The sequence below is a fragment of the Cupressus sempervirens genome, chromosome 9, assembly GCF_028749045.1.
Source record: "Cupressus sempervirens isolate cs-2001-9-10 chromosome 9, ASM2874904v1, whole genome shotgun sequence".
In the NCBI taxonomy this organism is placed as follows: domain Eukaryota; kingdom Viridiplantae; phylum Streptophyta; class Pinopsida; order Cupressales; family Cupressaceae; genus Cupressus; species Cupressus sempervirens.
The window spans coordinates 454347218-454367348 of record NC_143126.1 but is presented as its reverse complement, the minus strand read 5'-3'; the positions used below and the strand labels follow the sequence as shown (position 1 = coordinate 454367348).

The window sequence follows — 20131 nt, the reverse complement described above, 5'->3', positions numbered from 1 at the left end:
TACTTATACAATTTTTGAAGTACAAGTATCCAAAACTTAGTATTGTATTTTGCCTTATTCATAGAAAGTATATGTTTCCATAAATGACAACCCTATATCATCCTTACATATCCTCTTAGAAAAATTTCCAACACTTGATTATTTTGTTTCTAAATACCCATTTAGCTCCAACAACATTCTTATCTTTAGGTTCAAGAACCAATTTCCAAGTTTTGTTCTGATCAATATGTTCTAGCTCTTCTTTCATAGCTTGAATGCAATAATCATTTTTACAAGCTTCATCAACATTCTTAGATTCAACTTCAAAAATCAAACATAATTCTTCACTTACCTTGTTCCCTATCAATACTCTTTTGTCCTTACTTGCAATTATCTGTTCAACAGGGTGATTCTTTGTCACATTTATGTTAGGTGTCACATGTTCAATTCTGATTTCTACTCTAAGCTCAAATCTAAGTTCTTCTCCCTGTATTTCTCTTCGTAGTCCAGACTACAAATTAGTGCCAGTTTCATAAAGCAATTCCTTCTTAGCGTTCCAAATGTTAGTTCTTTTATTGTTTTCTCCATCAAAATCATGGTCAAGTATTCTTTCCTAAAATATTAAGTTTTCATCAACTCTTACATTAGCACTTTCAATAATAGTCTTTGATTAAAACATTAGTACACTCTTCTTTTTGATAAATAACCAACAAATATTCTTTCATCACTTCTTGAATCAAAATTTCCAATATCATCATCTCCTTTAATATAGCATTTACTTCCAAAGATTTTAAAGTACTTCAAAGAAGATGCATGTCCAAACCAAAGTTCATAAGGTGTCTTACCAATACCTTGTCTAGATTGTACTTTGTTCATAGTGTACACTATTGTGTTCACTACTTCTCTCCAAATTACATGTGATACATTGTTCTCAAATTTATCTCTAAGAAATGCAACCCACATTGTTCTAGTCAAATATCCAATTTTGTTGAAGTGATAAATGTCTTCCTTGAAAATGAACTTTTCTTCTATTTTTCCAATATACATCCTTTACACGTCATGTTAGTAGGTTTCACAATCTTAGGCAAATCTCTTACTGCAAATGTAGTACTAACCTTCACAATGTTATCAAAATTGATATGACAAAATCTCTTATGCAAAAACCAAATGTCATTCAAATTACCAACTGAACATGTCATTTCAAAGGATTCAACCAAAATACATTACCTCTTGTCCTTGTACCAGTACTTTTCTATGATTTGCAACTGATATCACTTGTCAAGAAGTTATCCAACACTCAAAATATTATGTTTCAAACTATTCACAAAGTAAAAATCTTCTTCATTATTATTTTTATCAAGTGTAATAGATATTTTTGCTTTTATTTGACATGTTGCAGTATTTCCAACTCTAACTACTCCACCATCATAACTATTAAATTCAACAAATTTATTCATATCACCACTCATATGATAAGAACAGTCACTCAATAATCCAATCAATCTTTTTCTTTTCAATTTGTGATATTGGTGATTCTTACTTCTTTTTCAAGGCTTTCTTCCTTAATAGCAACAAATCCAATCTCATCATCACTATCTTTTAAGAAATTTATCATCTTAATATCAACTTCACCATCCTCATCAACATAGAAATAATCCTTGGATACTTTTGACTTGTAAGGCTTTTTAAGCTTAAGCTTCTTTACTCTCTTAGAACATTTAAGGAATAATGACCAAGTTATTTACATGTCCAACAAACAAGAACTTTGTTACCTTAGGCTCTCTCTTCATAAGAAAGGCAAGACCTTCAATCTTGTGGTACTCTTCATCTTTTGCTCAACTGCTACTGGCATAATCTCCACTAGTACTTGCACTTCTTGTTATAGTAGGTATGTCTCTTTGTACGCTAAAAGCAATCTCAACTCTAGGTGATTCTCCATTTTGTTTCATCAGTTCATCTAAAATGTCTATAATCTGGCAAGAAGTGTCTCTCCTCTAAAGTTAGGTGTACAAGGAATCACTTGTTCAATCATATGTGTTGTTTGTTTATAAGCAAGTGTCAAAGTCATCAATGTTTCCATACAACTCCTAATTCTTGTAAATCTTTCTCTGTTTCTTCACACCCATCAAGCGTTTCTTCATATTTACTATAACTAACCAAATTTTTGGACCCATGCATACTAGATGTGTCTTCATCTTTTCTTTCCAACTATGACTTTCCTTTCTAAAATGTGTCATAGATCTCCTTAAGCTATTATACTTTTCCTTCAAGAACCTAATGCTCTGATACCAATTGTTAGAAAGTAAAGTCCACTAAGATAACTGAGGGGATGAGTGGGGGGAATTTAAATCAACTATGTATTTAAAACAACTACAAATATCTTTATTAATTCTAAAACATGTAAATAGCAGATGCAACAACCATGGAAAGATATCCATGATCAATAACACCATATATGTTAACTAGGAAATCCTTGATCAAAAGGAAAACCCTAGTGGGAATGATGCCAGCAAGGTGATGCACTAATATAAAAGTTCCTTGTGAAAGGATAGACCCTGTTAGGAGTCAATAAAATATAATCATTACATGTGCATCCCTGTTAGGAGACTCTGAATCCCTAATAAGAGATTCCAACCTCATTAGAGGTTGTTCCAACTTTGTTAGGAGTTGAAAGGATCATTGTCCAACATCATTAGAGGTTGTTCCAACTTTTGAAGTGATCATTGTCCAACCAACAACTTATCTTGCCAAATTAGCTTCTTTTAAGCTCATCGTTCATCAATCAAACTAAACTCTTCTCTAGTGAAAAGATATTTGCATTCAGGTTCACTCATACAATAAATATTTGCAATGGAACTCACTTTCAAGGTTGCATAACCAACAAGTGATCTTACTGATCAAAACCACACTCTACCACAAGGAAATAGCCTTTCCGTTATACTAGGTCCTAAAGAATAAGTATTGAGTTGGCCTTAATGTTTTTACAATTTACAATGATAATATCTAAGATAATTTTAAGATATTACAATACATGTTACATCACAATTTTTACATCTTTTCAAGATACAAGAAAATTGTCAACTCATAATCTTCATAAATTTCCATACAATGATGTTCTAACTATGCACTCTTAATCAAGGCATCTCTGACTTGTTTTCAACCTCTCTCATAGTCTTTATAATCCAATTTCTTCCCTATGAGGGGATAGAATCACAACAACAATACCCACTCTCCAAAAATGATGTTGGAAAGTTGCCTTCAATAAAATCCTAATAACTTTATCTAGTCTTCATATTTCTACACGCGCTCTTTGCTATGGCCCCATTTGGTTTATGGAATTAGATAAGAACTGGCCTGCCCAATCTTTGAAAATTTCTAATCCATTATTTGCATTCACAAGATCAGATTTGGGATTTGGGGAAATGTGGACTTGGTATCCTCATTTGACCCCAACACAAGAATTGCATCTCCCCTCAAAATACTTGTTATTTGGAATCCACATTTGAAATCCCATTTTTTCAAAATGAAGATTCCCAATAAAGTAAAATTTATTTGTGTTCAATATTTGAATGCCCATTTTTGTAGCTACAAAAAAATTTGAAGCGCTCCACATCCAAATTTACTCTAAATATCAACAATAATAACAATGAGAGCGTCAACCGTGACTATTAATTCTCCTACTAGACTTAATTGAATTTTTTTTTTTAAATCTTGTTTACCTTGCACACTTGAAATACTCTGCACCTATATTTAGTCCAAGCCATAAATTAGTCAGTTGCATTGAAATTAAAATCATTTTATACAATAATACTTGCCTCACATCATATTACCTAAAAAGAAATTATACAAAATTTCACTTTCAACATGAATGCACCAAATGCACGAAAATATGAGGGAATTTATAGCCACAATCTTTGCATGTACCTCCCATTATTTTTGACATGCTACAATCTACTATTTTTGTTTCTTTTTAAGCTTTGAGATCAAAAAATTGAGGTTTTCTGATCTTATCACAATAACTATTATATTCATCTTCTGAACCACATATTTGTATTTTAAACCATACATCCTTGGAATGATAAATTTCAAATATCAAATATTTTTAGGCTTGAGCCAAATGGTCCCAAAATAAATTCTAAAAATCATAAATCTAGATTTCAAGTTTGAGAATCTCAAATCCAAGATTTTGATTGCCAACTCTCAAATCATATTCCAATAGCCAAATGGGCCCTATAGCATTTAGACATACTATAAAACATAACCTCAAGTGCAAATAAGTTGATCTTCAATCCACAAACCACACCAAACACTTGTTCCTCTGTAACTTTATAAGTCTTTACAGAATAACAAGTATGTTGACAACAATGACAAAAACTATCACTAATGCAATACATAACCACTAAATCATGTCTCCAACAATGCTAATATACACCCCCATAAGAATATCATCAACATTCACACTAACAATAACATCCTATATATAATGACAAGATAGGAAGAGATCTAGTGTACATGTCATGGTTTCCCATTAAAATTTGGTCCTTGGGCATCTTAACAAGGATTAGAATCAACTACACTAGGTAAAGAGGCTTCACAAAAGAAAGACCAAAACCATCTTAGGGTCAACAAAAGGTCCTTGAATGACCCAATTGTGAGGTAACATACTATGCAGTGACAAGGAAGGAAGAGGTCTAGAGGACATGTTGACATTCTAGAATTGGAAAAGGATGTTTCCTCACATAGTGCTTGCCGATTAGAATAAGGCCCCTACCACATGTAACATGCTCACAATTTCTCCACAAATATTAATTGTAGGAATCAATGCATTGGAGAGGCCCTTTTGCAAGCCCACTTTTTAATGACCCTTTGAAGAGTCATTGCAAACAATAGACAAAAAGGGAAGATGCTTTGTTCAATCTAGCTTTCAACAATATTGTCCCAAAGAATGTTCTCCCACTCAAGCACAAGACAAGCTCGACTTCTTGTTACCTTTTTTGAATACCTCAAACTTGCTAAGGCTTTAAAAACCCTTATCCAACTCTCCCCCATATTTGTATTAATAAAATATATTTTCATTAATTAAATATTTGAAACTATTTTCATTTATTAATTTCTTATTTGTTATTTCACTACTCAATTCAATACACAACATAAATGGAAATAGTTGAACACCTATAATTATTAAATCTCCAAACATACAAATTACTTTACCATTTTCTTTCAATTGTTAATTCAATGGCAAATCAAGGGAAATGGAAAAATGTCATCGAATTATTTGAATAATTTTGTACTCTTCAATTAATATTTTTCTTATTTATTATTTGATGCTTACATGATACAAACATGCACAATATATATATATATATATATATATATATATATATATATATATAGTTTGAATAAACAAAATCTACATCGATGAATATTTAAAAAATAGCCTAAGAACCAAACTATGCTACATACACATAATGATTGCCAAAATTTATTCAAGAACATGAAGGACAAAAATTCCACATATGGAGTGCATTTCCAAGATGACAAAGTTAAAGCACACAGACAAACCAAAGTATATATCACAATAATTTTGAACACACAATTCCATATATGGAGTTCATTTGAAGATGACAAAGTTATGGCATGCATACAAAGAGTATATATGACAATGATCTTGAACACGAAATTCCCCATATGGACCACACTCCATATATGGAGCCCATTCAAAGATGACAAAGTTAAAGCGCACATAGAAACCAACGTATATACCACAATAATTTTCAACACAAGACTACTAAAATTAGTTCACACACCACATTGAGTCAAAATTTAAATATGAATATGAATATTATTAAAAGTGTGTTACACACAAAGTACAAACCCCCAAAAAATTAAGAAAAAGTGTGTTACACACAAAGTACAAACCCCCAAAAAATTAAGTGTCAAAGTTGTAGGATGATGTTCTAAACATCAATATAACATTCTAGTTTTCTATTGTTAGAATTTTCATTATTTATATTATGAAAATAAATAAATATATTAATATAGATATTAATATACAAAATATAGAGCCCCCCCCCCAAGCATCTGATTTCCTCTCCTACAAAAAGGCCTAAAATACCTCTTCCATTTGCGATTAGCTGAAACAAGTAATTCATTTGAATATGAATATTATTAAAAGTGTGTTACACACAAAGTACAAACCCCCCAAAAAATTAAGTGTCAAAGTTGTAATCTAACGCAAAGTGAATGTCATAGTTAAACAAGTATCATCAAAACAAAAAAAAAAAAAACCAAAAATAATCACACAAATGCAAACGCAAATAAAGGAATCCAAAGTTAATCTCAAACACTCTTTGCACCTATAAGTTCAAACACATTTCACAATAAGTGTATCAATGCCTGTATACTCTAAACACAAGGTAAATCTAAAATTTATTCAAAGACCTGAAAAAATACAACATTCCACATACGGAGTACATTTCCAAAATGACAAAGTTAAAACACACATACAAATCAAAGAATATATCACAATTATTTTGAACATGCAATTCCACATATGGAGTCCATTCCAAGATGACATAGTTAAGGCACACATACAAAGCATATAGATGATAATAATTTTGAACATGCAATTCCACATATGGAGTCCATTCCAAGATGACAAAGTTAAGGCACAAATACAAAGCATATATATGATAATAATTTTGAACACACAATTCTACATATGGACCCAATTCCATATATGGATCTCATTCAAAGATGACAAAGTTAAAAGCACATGTACAAACCAAAGTATATATCACAATAATATTGAACACACACGAGACTACTAAAATTAATTCACACCACATCAAGTCAAATTTAAATATACACATGTACATACAAATTAAATATGAATATTATTTAAAAAGTGTGTTACACCAAGTGCAAACCCCCAAAAAATTGAGTGTCAAAAGTTGTAATCTAACACAAAGTGAAATGTCATAGTTCAAACAAGCATCACACAAAATAATACCACAAAAAAAATTAAATATGAATATTATTAAGAGAGTGAGTTACACAACGTCCAAACCCCCAAAAAATTGAGCATCAAAATTGTAATCTAACAAAAAGTGAATGTCATAGTTCAAACACACATCACACAGAATAATACCACAAAAAAAGTCACACAAACACAAACACAAATAAAGGAATCAAAAGTTAATTCAAAACTTTCTTTGCACTAGAAACTTCAACCACACTTCACAATAGGTTATTATCAATGTTTGTATCTTCACACAAGGTAAATCTAAAAGTACAAACATATACGCATCAAAAATATAAAACCATACAAACATAGACGAAGAAAGTTCAAATATACACAACCTACACAATACAAATACAATAAAATTGTCAAAGTTAAAATTACATTTCAAACATTGTCTTTTCATTTCATATAATTCACATATTAATAGCATCTTGATATATATTTATTTTTAAATCCAACCATTTACTAAAGGCTTTTGTTTTGTATGTTTCTAACACTTAATATGAAATTCCCTAATTCTTTCTTATCTTGAATTCAACTATAAGATACAACACAAATTGTAAATTGAAATACATTCTTAGTGTTTCTAGAAATATCTCTAAAAAATATACTCTCTTACCTGATGCAATATATAGAAAGGAGTTTGAGGCATCCTATATGTAGCGTCTCTAAAGAGATAATTAATAGTCTTCAAGGATAGCTCACTGAACTTCAGTGAATTGTAGTGTATGGAAAAAAAGAAGTTACTACATTGAGAGTAATTTCATTGTGAGTGAAAATCTTTTAATTTTAATGAATCTAGATATTGAAAAGTCAATGTGAAATTTTTTAAATAAATGAAAAAATAAATTAAAATAACCATGCACAACATATCACGCATAATCTGAATGTAAAACATACTTTAGACAAACTTACAAACCAAATTTGAGATATTATCTGATTTTCGAAAGTGACAATTGAATTCAAATCCCAAACCAGTTGACAAACGATGTATGAAATTAGACTGAAAAAACCTTTCCACACAAACTAACATGCAATCGGAAGATAAAAAATACTACTTGTGAAAAAAACATCTTTGGTACCTTCTGATACACTTGGTATTAATTCCTCTGACCGCTGATCAAATTGAATTCTTCGTTGGTATTACGTCCTCTTCATCCTATCTTTGGTACCCATTTTCTCAGATAGGGGGATTGTACAAAAGAATAACTCATTCCACACCCTGCCAGTTGGAAAGATTTTCTTCTAGATGTAGGTGTAGAAATGGGAACAATCAAAGGATGATTGGCGCTCTAACCAAACATAAATTTCTGGGCAGATAAGGCTTAACTTTTGAATAATGAATCAAGCCAGGGTAAAGGCTTTCCACATTCCAATGATTTCCTACTAAGGTGATGATGGGCATTTAAGTCCTCGCAGGAGAGAGGCTAGTAAGTATAGCAAGTAATCAAGCCCTCCTAACCGCAGAATAAAAGAGATCTTGGGCTCTATTTTTTTATCCCATGAGTTTGTTCTAAATGGACGCTGACATACTATGTAATAATTATAACATAAAGTATACAGTGGACTCGCTTCTTTAAGGCTTTTTCCTTATAAACTAAGAATAGCAAAGTACTAACGTATAAATAGAACAGAAACCAAAAATTATTACAAACAGAGCTGGTTAAAGCTTACGCCAGGATTAACAGACTGAAAAATGGATAACCAGGAGGATACATATAAATTTACATAAGATAGAAATATTAAATACTGCACAAGCAAGAAAAGCATATAGATTTCAATGGCTGGCTGTTGAAATTGCTAAAACCTTGATAGACCAGAAACCAAACGATGTTGCAAACGGCTGAGAATTAGCTTCAAAATGCTAAAACATTGAGAGTATAAGCTTCAAATTGCTTAATGTCAGATTAAAATGTGCAAAGAAAAGAGAATGTAAACTTGAAAATGCTAAAAACCAGATACAACAGAAACCAAACTATGTTCTAAATAGATAAGAATTTTAGAACCAACAGAAAATGAGAAAAGCCAAAGGATTACCAATCATGAGAAACTAAGAATATCTCAATGAGAATTTAAGCTTCAAAATGATAAAATATAATAGAATAGGGACAAGACACTGTTGCAAACAAAGCTAGGTAAAACTTACACCAGGATGAACAAAACAGGAGAAAACATATAAATTTACATCAAGATGAAAATATAAAATACTGCATATAGATTTCAATAGTTTGTTGAGCTTATTTTGTGATAGAGCATCCATATCAAAGTTGCAATATCCTTTTCTAATTCAAAGAGCAGGATGGAGGCACGAAAAAATAGCAGACAATCATATAAGGTAGTACTAAATTGAAAAAATAATTAATAAAGGTCTTCACAAGGTTTACATCATCTCAAATTTTAATGCAGAACCACACACTATTAGAGCGTATACAGAGAGGAAACAATTTACAATCCACATATCATTTTCTCATTCAAAGAGTAGGTGCAGGCACATAAAGATGCAGAAAATCCTGCATATAAGGTCTAGCATTAAATCAAAAATAATAATTAATAAAGATCTTCACAAGGTCTGCATCATCTCAATGATTATACAAAGATTTACTATGCCTAGATGCAGAACCACACACTATTAGAGCATATAGAGAGAGGAGACAATTTACAACAATGGCACACAGACTGCAAATGCCACAATGTTTATTGTTTTCAATGAAAACAAATCCTCTATTATATTGTCTGAACTTGTGATGAAATATTATCTATGTGCCAACTGAGTCCTATGTGAGCACAAACTTCTTTTGATTATACAATTAAAAGAACTGGACTTCACCGCATCAGTTTAATGGATTTCATAAGAATTCTTAGCTCTTAAGTCATATGCAAATTCTAGATTGAGCAAGAACATAAAGACTTTACATGGAATTTTAGATATACCAAAGTCCTGATTTCATTTTCTCATTCCAAGGGTAGATACAAGCACATAAAGATAGCAGATATTACTGCATATAAGGTAGCATTCACAAGGCCTACATCATCTCAATGATCTTACAAAGATTTTCTATCCGTAGATGCAGAACCACACACTAAGAACTCATACAGAGGAAATAATTTACAATCCACCTTGGAAAAACTATTTCATTTCAAATATGTCTCACAATGGGATACAGCCGCAAAAGTACCACAATTGCACACATACTGTCAAATGCCACAATTTTAATTGTTTCAATGAATCCAAATTCTCTATTATTTTGTCTGAACAATAACTGAGTCTTATAAGAGCACAAACTTTTTTAGATTATAGGCGAACTTAACAATTTAAAACAACTGGACTTTGCCCCATCAGTTTAATGGATTTCAAAAGAATTTTTAGCTCTTAAGTCATATATGCACATTCTACATTGAGCAAGATTCAAGAACATAAAGGCTTTAAATGGAATTTCAAATATACGGTTAAGATGAAACAGTTGAATTCTACAGTTTAGGACTCAAAGCTATGCAATCAATCATAATTAATAGTGTAATTCTAGTTTGAAAAGACCTTACACATTTCATAGCAGGCATGGAAAGCTAAGCATATATATAGCCACCAGAGGTTTGAAATCCAAAATCCACATTAAAGTAGTTGAACATAATTAAAAGAATTTAACAAAATTTGGTCAAAAAAAAGATCCATAAAAGGCTTTTGGGTTCAAGAATGATCATGTTTACAGTTAATCCCACAAACATTAAACAAAATATGTTTACAATTCTTCTCTACTGAAAAAGGGCAGCCATAGACGATGGTGATGAAAATGAAATGATAGAAAACATAACTAAAAGATGGCAGCACAATCTACAGCGAAAGATACAAAGCTTCAAGGGAAGGAATTAAAATGTAATTATATTTTTACATTGAAAATTCTTCAATTCATAAATTTTAATGAAAGCCTTCACACCGTGCCTATGAGGCTAAAACCGAGGCAAGCAATGTAAAAAAGATGTCTCTACAAAAAAACCATATCTCATTTTGCATTGTCAAACAAAATAAAAACAACACCGTGCATCGACTCCTCCATCTACACATGCTTCCTTTTTATTGTTGCAAACAAAACTATGGCTGCATATTCTCTGTGTGTTTATTGTTCTAGCTCAAACAAGACAACTCGTATGGGTTTGAAAATTGAATGGACAAATAATTTTGCAATCTATCAAATAACATGCTGTTTAAGTCATATGTTGTGAACCAAATTTGCATAGTTTCATACCTAAGACTGACACATCTTGAAACGAAGCTGCTGAGCTTCAATATTAAATTCTGCTTTTCTTTGAAATGACCTACCGTAGTTCTCATGCCGCTCAGACTGTATGTTAATGAACTCATTAAATAACAACATACTATCTTTTTTGCAGAACTGGTAAGAGAACTATGTTGAACTCAATGAAGCTTTTTTGGAAAATATGACTCAGTTACTTAATTATGCAACGGCCGAAAATCCTAAGTGTCAAATGAGACTAATTATTAATCTAGCCACAAAACTAATAGGAAAGAACGAGTACATACCTCGATCAAACTGTAACATGGATAAATTTTATCATCCCAACATAAATCACAATTCCATGACAACGAAAAACAATGCATGGATCAGAACTAGCAGCGGGGTTAACATATTAGAAACAGAATTTGTCAATAACAAAATTACAGGGTGATGCTTTCAGGTTAGTAGCCTTTTGAGATTGTTGATTTGAGACTAGAAGTTTCCTGGAGGTTTTTGGAGAATGTGGAGAAGCGTTGGCTGCCGGCTGGGCTAGGGTTTTTCCCCTAGCCTGTTCTTGGTGTTTGATCTTTACTATTTTTCTGTTCTGTTTGGATTGCTAGCTACTGGACATAATTTGCGTCGGTGTTTTTGGAAATCTTCTGCAGTCAATTTTGGATTGGAGTTTTATTGTTTGCATGGCAGGGCCTGGGATTTCTTCTCCGTTGGTGAGAACAGATGGTTCTTCTCCAACTATGCATGCAATGCGATTTGAATCGTTTTATTCAGGGGAGAGCTCCAAGCTGAAAAAAGTTAATGGTTGTTTTCCGCGTAGCCATGATCGCCCTGTTCTGGTTATTCCTCCAACGGCTGTAATGGAGGACATTGATTATTGGACCAAGCATGCTTTGATATGCAAATTTCTTGGAATCCGGATTTCCCTATCCGCTCTTGAGGCATGGATCCGCCGCTCATGGCAGGTGGAAGGCGATATGGAGATTATGTTGGCGGGGAATAGTTATTTTTTTGTTGTATTCTCTTGCATGTCTGATCGGAATCGTGTTTTTGAAGGAGGCCCTTATTTCTACAATCATGTGGGGTTATTTGTCAAACCTTGGCATTCAGGTTTTAATTCTGCTGAGGATCTCCCGTCAACAGTGCCAGTTTGGGTTCGCTTGCCTCGTCTTCCCTTGGAATTTTGGCGTGAAGACATCCTTCAACAAATTGCTGCTTTGTTGGGGAAGCCAGCTGCGATCGCACATCAATCCCTCGATAAAAAGGTTATTTCTTATGCTAGAATTTGTGTTGAAATTAATTTGAATAACCCATTACCAGATTCTTTGGAAATTTGTATGGGGGATTTTTCTTGGGTGCAGCAGTTAGATTATGAATCTCTCCCTTTCCGTTGCCGGATTTGTCATGAGTATGGTCATTTACTGCGTCAGTGCCCCCGTAACTCAAGTTTCAAAGGAGTGGATGGTTCTACAGCTGGCAATACTCGTGGTTTGGCAAATACTACAGGGAAAGGACAATCTCAAATGGCTAATACTACCAAGGGAATGAATCCGCAAGATGCTACAGGTAAGGGTAAGGCTCAAATGCAGGATAAGGATGGATTTACCCCTGTTCGTCCTCGTGCTAAGGGTCGTGGTCAAAAGAGGCCTTTGAAAGAAAGATTATCTGATTCAGGTTTTAACCGCTTTGAGGTGCTGGATAGTATGGTTCTAGAGGAGGGTATTCCTCCTCCTATCTCTTCTGATCCAGTTTGCCCAGATGAGAGATCTGTTCCTAATGATGCTTGTGGGGCATCCCAAGTTGTAGTATATCAGAATTGTGAGGTCCCTGTAGCTCCTGTGACAGAGGCTCTCGTGACTCCTGCAGTGTTGGAGGATAATGATGTTGTTTTAGCTGACTTGGTTAAGGATGTGCTACCATCAGGTAAGGGCAAGGGTTCTCCTCTCCCCTTGGGGTTGATGTCTCGACCCTTTAAGCGGGCTTCTTCTACTCCTCCTCTAAGGAGTGGGCGCAAAACAGACCAAGAGAAGATTAAACTCACAGGAGATATATTGATTGAGTCTAGTTCAGTGAAACCTTTGGATTCTCATTTTCCCAATTCTACCCAATGATGATTATTCTCTCATGGAATGTAAGGGGGTTGAATAGCATCCCTAGACAAAAGGTTATTCATAACTTGGTGGTTGATCATAGCCCTGATGTTTTTTGTATCCAAGAGACTAAGCTCTCTGTGGAGTCTATGGTCCAACATGCCTCTAGTATTTGGTCTCGTGGCCAATGCCAGTGTGTTGGGGCAACAGGCACTGCAGGTGGTTTAGCTATATTTTGGGATCCTCAAAAAATTTCTCCTCTTGGCTGGATGTCTTCTCACTCAGCTCTCTCTATGGTAGCTTTTGCTCTAGACTCAGGAGAGGTGATCATGGTTACTAATGTGTATGCACCTGTTGATCTTGTGGGAAAGGAGGAACTTTGGGAACATATTCAATATGTTAGAAATTGTCATCCTTATCATCCTTGGGTGTTAGCAGGGGACTTCAATTCAATTTTAAGTCTGGAGGAGAAGCATGGTGGTTTGGCTAGATTGAGGCCTTCTTCTGCTCTTCTTCGGCAACATATATCTCTTTTGCATCTCTCTGATGTTAAGCCTTCTAATGGTCTCTATACCTGAAATAATCGCAGGACTGGTGTTGCTGCTATCTCAGAACGTCTGGATAGATTTCTTGTTTCTTGCTTCTGGGTTAGTGGCACCCTTACTATCTCTTCAGAAATCCTTGATTGGAGGGGTTCAGATCATTGGCCAATCAAATTTTCCGCTATAGGGGCTTATGTTCCGAAGCATCCTCCTTTTAAGTTCCAGTTGATGTGGCTTCGGGACTCCTCTCTTCATGATTGTGTTTTCTGTTGGTGGAAAGATGGTGCTCCTGCATATGGTACTGCAATGTTCTCATTTTCTAAAAGGCTTCAATATGTTAAAAGGCAGCTCAAGATATGGAATAGGGAATGCTTTGGGAACCTTCACTTTATGAAGAGGCTTGCTCAAGAAGATCTTGATGTCATCACAAGGGAGATTAGAGATTGAGGTTTCTCAGAGGATCTTGGCAAGGCTGAATCCCTTGCTTCTAGAGCTCTAGAAGAACAGGAACTTCGAGAGGAAATCTTTTGGAAGCAAAAGGCTAGAGTTGATTGGCTCCAGGAAGGTGATCGTAACACTACCTTTTTCCATAAAACAGTGCAATCTCACCGGAATCAGAGCACTATCTCTTCTTTGGTTAATTCTCAAGGTATCCAACTGAATTCCTTGCCAGCTTTGTTCCAGGAGGCTATTTGGTACTTCTCTACCCTCTTCTCTGAGGACTCTCCTCCTGCTGATAATGAAGAAAATCTTATTTTGTCCTCTATTCCTTCCCTTATCACTTAGGAAATGAATGATTATCTCATGCGTCCTATTTCTTTGGAAGAGCTGGAAGAGGTGGTCTTTGGCATGCCTAAGGGGAAGGCTCCTGGTCCTGATGGCTTTCCAGTTGAATTCTTTCAGGAATTTTGGGACATCATTAATCATGATTTGTTGGAGGTGGTTAAAGAATCCTATGCTAGCAAGCAGATGCTTCAAGCTTTGAACTCTACATTCTTGACTCTTATTCCTAAGAGAGAGGGTGCTAATCAATTGGAGTTTTTTAGACCAATTGCCTTATGTAATGTGGTTTACAAAGTTATTACTAAGTTGATTGCTGAGAGATTGAAAAGGTGGCTTCCCATTATTATCTCAGAAGAACAAGGTGGTTTTGTTGCTGGCAGACAAATTTTGGATGGGGTGGTTATTGCTACTGAGGCTATTCACTCTATGGCTACTTCAAGGGAGAGAGTCATGTTTGTTAAGCTGGATATGGCTAAGGCTTACGATAGAGTTAAATGGAGCTTCCTAAGGAGTATTCTTCTTTCTTTTGGATTTAGCTCTGACTAGGTGAGTTGGATTATGAGTTGTGTTACTTCTGCCTCTTTTTCTGTTCTTATTAATGGTCAACCTTCTCAACTATTTGGTGCTTCTAGAGGCCTCTGCCAGGGTGACCCTCTCTCCCCATATCTATTCATCATCATGGCTGAAGGCTTGGGCAGATTCATTAAGCATCAGGTGTCCCAGAATTCTATTCAAGGCTGGCGGTGGGGTAATGGCTTACCTTCTCTTTCCCATCTTCAATTTGTTGATGATTCTGCTCTTGTTGGTCTTGCTAGGATCAAGGAAGCTGAAGCCTTTCGACATGCTTTGGATGTTTATTTGGCAGCTTCAGGCCAGAAAGTTAATGAGCACAAATCTTCCATTTACTTTTTTAACACTCCTGATTCTATTCAGCACAGGATTGTTGGTATCTTATGGTTTCAGATAGGATCACTTCCTTTGACTTATCTTGGCATCCCTATTGCTGTTTCCAGGCAGCCACGTCTCTTCTGGCAAAATTTGATTCCCAAGCTTCAGGATAAGGTAAATCATTGGACTCATAGATGGCTTTCTACTGCTGCCCGGGTTACTCTTCTTCAAGTTGTTATCCAAGCTCTTCCTACTTATCGAAGCATGGTTCACGCTGCACCTATTTACTTTCTCAAGGAGTTTGATGCTCTTTCTCGGCAATTCCTTTGGAGTGGTAATTTGCGTAGTACTAAATGGAGCTTGGTTAATTGGGCAACTGTTTGTAGGCCTAAAAAGGAGGGTGGTCTTGGTCTTCGATCTGCTCTATTGAGTAGTCAAGCTTTGGCTGCTAAACTTTATTGGCGATGGTGCTCTGGACAACATCAACTTTGGGCTCGTATTATCACTCATAAATATTTTCATGGTGTTGATCCTTGCTCTATTTCTGCACTTCCTCTTGAAGGTCGTGGCTCAATGGTTTGGCATACTTTAAAGACAGGTGCGATGTTGGTAAAGAGGGGTCTGTTTTGGATATGTAAAGGAGGTTCTCAGGCTTTGTTTTGGTTTGATGCTTGGGATGGATTCCCTTCCATTTTATCCATATACCCTCATCTTCGGCCTCTTTGTGACTCTTTTCTTGCCGCTGGATGGGATAAAGTGGCTCATTACAAGACTCCTTATCAATTGGGACCTGTTGTTGGTTACAGATGGAAGCATTCTTCTGATTGGCTTCCTGGAGGTACAGACATGGATCGTCAGGAGCTTTCTCAATTTTTGGCCTCTAGAGAGTGTTCTTCTTTGCTTGGTCCAGATGTTTTGGCTTGGGGCGGTACCTTGTCTGGTAAATATCATGTCTCTGCTGGGTATCAAGAGATAACTAGACAATTATTTGGGGATGCTGAGGTCCCTTGGTGGAAGCAAGTTTGGAATAAAGTTTCTTGATCCAAGTGCAATTTTTTCATGTGGATAGTGGCTCACAACCGTTGTCTTACCTGGGATAATCTTTGTAAACGTGGATTTCAGGGCCCCTCTTATTGTGTTTTGTGTGGTAATGAAGAGGAGTCTGTCTCCCATCTGTTCTTCCATTGCTCCTATTCTACTCAGATATTGCACCTTTGGTGGAGCGCTTGGGGTTGCTCTTGTCGGCATGCTTCCTCTTTGCCTGAGTTCTGGGCCCGCTTGGGTACTACTCCCTCCAAGTCTTCTTTTCTCCATGCTGCTTGGATTGTTGGCCCATCTTTTATGCTTTGGCATATCTGGTTGGAGAGGAATCGTTGCATATTCCAAGATGTTCGGCTTGGTGTTTTGCATCTTTGGTGGAAAATATCACATTCTCTTCAGGAAACTATTCTTGTGAAGTGTGAGCTTGATTGGGGTATGGATCCGGTTGATCTTGCTATCTGTAATCGCCTCAATTTTCATCTGCAGGATGGGGCTGCAGCTCATAGGTTTCCTTCTATGTCCATGCAGCTTCACCATCAAAGGAAGGGTCGGGTTAACCGGGATGGGCACTGGACTCCTCCTCCCTGTGGAGTTCTGAAAATTAACACTGATGGTTCTTCCCGTGGGAATCCTGGTCCGGCTGGTATTGGCGGAGTGGCTCGTTGTAGTTCTGGGGATGTTAAATTTTTCTTCTCAATTCATAAGGGTGATTATACTAACAATCTCATGGAAGCTCAGGCTATTTTATATGTTGTGGAACAGTGTTGCTTGCGGGGATGGAGTAAGATTATCTGTGAGTCTGATTCCCAGGTGGTGGTGAACATGCTTTCTTCGCAAGAGCTTGAGGATGTTAGTTGGCAGCTGGCCACTGTTGTTAAGCAGATTCTTTTCTTCTCTTCCTCTTTTCAGTTCATTAGGTTCACGTATATTCCTCGTGAATGGAATAGAACTGCTGATTGTTTAGCCAAATGGGCATCTAGTCATGATCCGGGTTGGAATATTAAGGATAGGAGGCAATTATCCTTTGAGATGGTGCAAGAATTTGATGATCTTGTTGCTCAGGATCGAGCTCCTTGTTGAGCTCTCCTTGTTGTATTCCTTTCTATCTTAATAAATTTTTACCCCTCTTTTTGCAACAAAATTACAAGGTAGATAGAGAAAGGAAAAGGGAACTGAAACAAAGCAATCCTTGAAATCTATTTGTTTCATTTTTATATAAGGAATAATAACTTCAGAATTATTCTTAATCAAATTAAAAATTCACAATCAAATTTAAGCCATATATCACTTCGATTTGTCCAAAATAAAAGTCGCATAGCCATGCCCAACAAAATTAGAATAATCGCTAAAAAAGGCATAGAATGAAAGAAAGAAACAAAGAAAAATAGTATGACAGAGAAAAAAGGAAAAGAAAAGAAAACTTCAAATGGTCCATGGACAAAGAAAGCAGCAAATAGAATGAATGTAAATCTCCAAACATTCATTAAGGCACTGAAGGGACCCTGACTTGAAAAATCTAGCAATTAACAACATTATAGATTATAAATGCAACAGAAAATTGCGTATTCACATTAGCACATTATAACCTATAATTATTTTTTATTTGTTTTATAATTCAAAATTGAAGTAAAATATGATTAGGCTGTACATGGCATATAGCATGATTCCTTGAAATAAAAATTACCTATGTCAGGGCGCCGGATGAGCTGAACATTGCGTCAGAGCCAAGGGGTAAGTCCAACTTAACACTTATGTAAATTTGGCAAGTGGTGATGAGCTTTTATCAAATTAGTACTCGTATCTGTCAATCGAACAATGATAGGGCAAATTAACAGAACATTGCACATAATCTACAAACAGAGGAAGCCCAATATGGGTAAACTGCAAACAGAGAATCAAACCATATAGACCTCTACAGAAAAACTCAATGCTGCTTAATACTTAAGTGGCCCTTAGATAGAAAATATCAGTTCAGACATTAAATCCCTCTCACAAAAAACTCCAATAAAATAATAGACGATATGAAAGGAAAAAAGAGGCTCAAAACAAAAATTGAAATACCTCCAAAGCGAGAGGGGATCAAACCCTCGGCGGATGAAACTGCGCAGAAAACTTGAGGAAACAAGAGCCACATTACCTTATTTTATAGGTAGTGAAACACAGAAACTTGAAGCCCACGAAACTAAAATCATAAAGCGCAACGGTAACATCACAGAATTAAATCCATAAAAAGCATAAATCACAGAATTAAAACCATAAAAAGCATAAATAACAGAATTAAAACTATAAAAAGCGTAAACGGCTAGTGCCTTTTCTTCACAGAGCCGTTGCAACCGAGACATAAAAAACAACTGTAACAACTCAGAATTAAAACCATAAACGGCCAGAGTTTTTTCTTCACAGAGCCGTTGCAGCCAAACTTGAAACCCACGAAACTAAAAACCATAAAAAGAAACGGTAACAATTCCAAACTAAAACAAAAAGAACATCAACTGGCAGTGCTTTTTCTTCACAGAGCCGTTGCAGCCGAGACATAAGGGTTTGAAGAAGAGACGCCATTTCAGACATGGCCATTGCACTGAAAAAGGCTTCGAAAATATAAATAGAATGAATGAAGCATTTTCTGAAAACTATAAAATATTGAATATGAAGACATGTGGCAGCTCACTTCAATTCCCTCTACACACCTCCCCACGAATGAAGATAATATTCCGGCATGGGCAATTTGCAATTTTCAATTTCAATTTTAAATTGGTAATTTTGGTATAAAATAAAAAAATAAGTTCCAAAATGAGTACACAAAATGTAAAACTAGTATATCTATATTTTTAAATAAAGAATTATGTAAAATAAATTGTTGGGAGGAGCAAAAACAGTCAACAAACAAATCTTCTATTGAGGGCTTTGCAAAACTTTGCACAGTGCTTGAGGAGGCCTTCCTTCTCAGTGGAAGGTAATCCTCTACGACATTAATTACATCATTTACAGCTATTTCATGGGATCGTTGTCTCATATAAATAGGCATTTATTTCAATCTGCAAACCCATCAAAACCGATAGAAGCAAAATCGTTTAAGGAGGCTCTCGATTTGTAGGATATTCTTGAGATAGAGAAAGGTTCTACTAACAAAATGTGGGCTCCAACCATGCCACAAAGGGATCATCTAGAGGTAAGAATTCTCCACAAATGCTTTCATTATTAAACCTAATTCACATCTGGATCTTGTAATAGACGCAAGACAAGTAAATTATTAATTAATGTTTTGGCAACAGAATTAGAAATTATTATTGCAATAAAATCAAATCAAATCAAATCTAATAAGGGATAATTACACCTTAAATTCTTGACTTAAGAATTTGAATCTCATTATTTACTCTTACAAATCATGATTATAGATATTCTGACATAAATCACATTACAACTTGCATGATTGCAATAGCCATCTTATAGATCATAATATTCTAACATAGTTACAACATTGTATGTCTATCCACAAATAAATCCTTAGTACATGAACTGGAGCATATATATTCCAATTGA

General features: G+C 35.2%; 1 long non-coding RNA gene across 2 annotated transcripts; it reads right to left on the bottom strand.

Moving 5' to 3' along the window:
• Positions 1-7903: 7903 nt before the first annotated feature.
• Positions 7904-19273, bottom strand: LOC149539282 (uncharacterized). Of its 2 annotated transcripts, none has more exons than XR_016356206.1 (2): positions 18276-19273; positions 7904-10195 (listed from the first exon to the last, which is right to left on the bottom strand). It is a non-coding gene; the product is annotated as an uncharacterized LOC149539282 (long non-coding RNA). The 2 variants fall into 2 exon arrangements; XR_016356207.1 differs by having other exon boundaries at positions 7904-9513.
• Positions 19274-20131: the final 858 nt, after the last annotated feature.